The sequence below is a fragment of the Ciona intestinalis genome, unplaced genomic scaffold, assembly GCF_000224145.3.
Source record: "Ciona intestinalis unplaced genomic scaffold, KH HT000518.1, whole genome shotgun sequence".
NCBI lineage: Eukaryota > Metazoa > Chordata > Ascidiacea > Phlebobranchia > Cionidae > Ciona > Ciona intestinalis.
In genome coordinates this window covers 2849-7149 of record NW_004190839.1, presented here as the reverse complement: position 1 = coordinate 7149, position 4301 = coordinate 2849, and the positions used below count along the sequence as shown (strand labels likewise).

General features: G+C 37.7%; 2 long non-coding RNA genes across 2 annotated transcripts; both read right to left on the bottom strand.

The window, feature by feature from the left end:
* Positions 1 to 194: 194 nt before the first annotated feature.
* LOC113475450 lies at positions 195 to 1632 on the bottom strand. Its single transcript, XR_003397205.1, has 4 exons — positions 1581 to 1632; positions 1148 to 1521; positions 810 to 994; positions 195 to 751 (listed from the first exon to the last, which is right to left on the bottom strand). It is a non-coding gene; the product is annotated as an uncharacterized LOC113475450 (long non-coding RNA).
* Positions 1633 to 1675: 43 nt separating this feature from the next.
* Positions 1676 to 3904, bottom strand: LOC113475449. Its single transcript, XR_003397204.1, has 2 exons — positions 2020 to 3904; positions 1676 to 1913 (listed from the first exon to the last, which is right to left on the bottom strand). It is a non-coding gene; the product is annotated as an uncharacterized LOC113475449 (long non-coding RNA).
* Positions 3905 to 4301: the final 397 nt, after the last annotated feature.

Genomic DNA, 4301 nt, shown 5'->3' with positions numbered 1-4301 from the left:
ACGGCCAATCGCGGGGCCTGACTGCTGTAGTCTGTTGTAAGCTACACTGAATACGACTTAACTATAAAAACATGTAATTCAATAAAAACTGAATAAAAACGAATGGCGTTAAAATACACACTAAACTGTTAAACCACATAAACCACAACTAGATACCACAACAACTCGATACAACAAAAACTCGATACAACAAAAACTCGATACGGCTTTCACTCGATAAAACAGTTCACAATTAATACAACCTTTCGTCCACACGATACAACAAGAACTGCCTCATACACCTAAAACTAGAAGGATGAAAAGTGCGCAAAGCGTGACACGTGACAAGCAATTCGGCTAACGGCAATGACAGCAACAAAGGAACACGTTGGAACGTTAAAACAAGTGCGGGAAACAAGTCGTGCGTGAATATCAGTGATAAGGAAAGCAAAATACTAGGTCAAATAGTGATAAGGAAAACACAAAAGAACACAACTAGTGAGAAGAAACACATTTAAAACTAAACTAATATACAATACAAATACTACGTAAACAACAAAAACAGTGCGCGTGTCAATAAACTAAGTGCTAAACCCACGACATTACAATACTATCACCCAACAACCCAATGCTTAGGCTTACCGTTTTGCTTGTGATTCTACCACGACCACAACAGGCGAAATCCATAACAATGACGGACTTATAAGCATACTCGGTATCGTAAACATCAAGTAGCCCAATGAACAGCAGGAGTTGGACCTCTGTTTTAAAACTGTAGAAACAAACCTTAAAATATGCAATGAACCCAAAACGCGAGGTCTATAGCTTACTTTGTTGCCATCTGGAGTAAGAAATGAAATTGTAGGTATACAGCCTTCATTACCAACATTGGAGATGGGTATAACCCATGATGAATGGAATTCCGAAACCTTTGCCTTTATACGAGAAAAAAGAAATTTATCTTCTTTCACGTAGTCTGCAAAGCTTTGGGAACTTTTACATTTCATGTGGTATTCTGTAAATGTATAAGGACTTTGTTTACTTAAAATAGATACAAGTTGGTATAATAAGATCCATAAGTGTAGCGTAGAAGCCATGCGTGCATAACAAGGGTATGTAATAAAATGGCATGTAATAAAATATGCTAACAATCAATTTTACCGTTTACCTTTGGCTCAGCTACGCCATCAGCCGACGACAACCACTTCTTATACGGACGGACGTTGTCTCGTCAACTACAGGACGTTCAGAATTGCCTAAACAGAAGCCCTGACTGTTTCATCTGTAAAAACAAATATTAAATATATAACAAAGCAAAATATGCGAGGTGTAACTTGCTTTTGTGTTTGAATTTTCGTAACGTCGGTGTCGGCGGTAACCAGTTTTAATAATGCCTGTTGTGGTGGTATTTGGAAAATCATCGAAACGAGATATTGAATAAACATTTTACTGAGACGGCAAACATCAAAACAAAGTTGTTTTGATCAGGAGTTCCCACGCAATCACATGTACATGTTCTCCAATTTTTTGTCCAGTTTCATTCTGTTAGAGTTATACAATGAGCATATACTATCACTCAACAACCCAATGCTTAGGCTTACCGTTTTGCTTATGATTCTACCACGACCACAACGCAAACGCGACTGCAGGGTGTTCGTATCTCACCAACAAGCTGAAGTCAAATGAACAACAGGAAAAGAAGTATAATGGTTTATTCATCTGCAGAACAAAAACTAAAATATACAATCAAGCAAAATATGCGAGGTGTAGCTTACTCTGTTGCCTCTGAAGAAAGAAATATGTCTTCATTATCAAGGTTGGTGATGGTATTAACCATGTAATGATTTTCGAGGCATTTTCACGTGCAAGAAGACAATTATGTTTTTGCACGAAGTGTGCAAAGCTTTCGCAAGTTCGGCATAAAAGGTGGTATTCTGTAAAGATAAAAACGCGTTATTTTTTGGTGAATATTGAGTTGTTCCAAATCAAGTGTTTTTGCATAATATGTATGGGTCGTCTCAGAAAATTGAAAACGCTCACCTTTTTGAGATGTTCCAGGTTTTCTGTTTTTCGTTCACAGGTTTTTGGTTCACTGGGCGAATCCAACGCTCCATTGAAAGTAACACGCATCACATGCACAGTGTTAGCGTTTTCTGATTGGTGGGGTAGCCAGAAAAGTCAGGGTATTTTAGTAATACCAGCTTCGGTGGTAGTTCTGCTGGTATGCAAAGAAACATACAAACAACACAGGGACGGACAATTGACGGAATCCAAATACAAATGTTCAAATCAACAAGTAGAAAAATGCTGTCACTCTACATGTACATGTCCCAAATTTTTCACTGAATCTGTCTTCTTTCTACAATATCTCCAATATCATTCTTTGATTGTTGCTGAATTATTCTTTGTTTGTTTTTTCCTTGTTGTTTTGTAGTCCAGCTGACTGTCCAGGGTTTGTGAAGCCGTTTTCCATGGTTGTCGGTTTTGTTTGGGGACATAATTTGTTGGTGGATTAATTGCGGTAAGTATTTTAATGTTGACGGGGCTATGTTTGGGATTTGTTTAAATTTTGGGTTAACTTTTAATGACAGGGCGGATTTTTAGGCTAAATTCGGCAGTCTAATTAAGTGGGAAATTTCGACTAGGAATTCTAATTGTTTTGGGGTTGTATTTTTAATATTGGTTTGATTTAGTTTGCTTTGTCGGGGCGACTATAATTTGTGGTGTTTCTCTGATTTTTGGGGCGGGAGTTTTACTTTTACCAAACAATAAAAACACAAACAAAAATTGATGGAAACCGCGAAAGCGAAGTTTGGCCACATTAGAAAGATATTGTATAAGTACTGCAGATCGTTACAATTTTCATCGCAAATTTTCGACATTGTCTTATGTTTTATATTTTAATTTTTCGACATTGTCTGATGTTTTTTTTTTAAAAAAAACAGTGATTTAATAAGTCCTGAAAATAATATGCTCTGTTTACAGGGGCGTAGTTCACGCATTTCATAAAAATATCAATGCACGCGCATACTTCCAGTAATTCAAATACGGTAACTTAAAATTCTAGTCAATGCACCGACCGATTACTCATACAATACTACAGTGTAACACATCTTGATTGGTTCTGCTTTTAAATTTGATGAACATTTTGGTATGAGTTAATTTCAATGCGAGCTTTTTCAGGAAAATGGACAAGATGCACACTTTTCTTGGGTCAGATTGAAGACTGCTTGAGGTAAGATGTGGGCAATATCAGTGTCAATGTATATCTTGCAAGGCATGGTATAGATTCCAGATCTCCATTTGTAAATGTAAGGTAATGACATGTTGATTGAACGGGTGGCACATGACAGTTGTTAAGTAGGTCTCCTCATATTTGGCAACTGTTACTTGCTGGGGGTTCATAAGAGATTAATTTGGATTAGTTCCAATATAGATGTTGTCGAGAAGCATTCTGTGTGATATAAGTGTATAGCACCAAAGAAGTATACAGTACGTTGTCAAGGTATACTGTTTTCAAAAACAGATAGCCCTCGAACGATCGTCAGTTCATTGGTGATAATGTCTGATGGCTTTAACTAACAGTGGGTTGGACTCTTGAAGTATTTTACTATCATTCGCCACATTATCCGACAAACAAACTTATGGATGAGCACATTTGGGTACAGGCAGCACTCAGCATACTATGCTGGTATAAAGGTGTATATAGTTGGCAGGATCGGCGGGGCCTAAATGTCTGTTCTGCTGGTAAAGTCGCATCTGTAGTTAACTTTGGGGTTTCGAAAGCTATCGGCGTTAGGAACCTGTTATATTTAGGGATCTTTTTGGGGTTTTTCATGTTCTCTAATGTAGAAAGCTCTGGTATTTGCAGTCGTGCTGTCATTGGTAAAGGGGCTGTAGTAATTGTGCTTCTACACACTTTTACGTGTTCCACACGGTCTGGTAAATTTCTAAACAGCAAGGGTAAATAGAAAGTCCTGGTATTTGCTGGTATTTTCTACTTGCTGTCGTGCTGTCATAGGTAGAAAAAAAAAGTATTTTCGCCTCTACACATTTTTCCGTATAGAGGTACCGCTCATGGGAAGGTACCATGTACCCTTCATCGTACTTTAATTGTCAAACTGCACTGCCTTTCTGTGTTAGTATTTAACATTTTGTAGGTTCTCGGCCGTTAATTCTCCAACTGCTCGTCGAACAGTCAATTTGTTTGGTATTGGTAATCTTTCAATAAAAGGTCATTCGTACGACTGCCCTCTAACGCCAAACCATGTTCCTGGTCTATGTATATACTGTGATCAATCACCAATCTTCTATTGATAAAA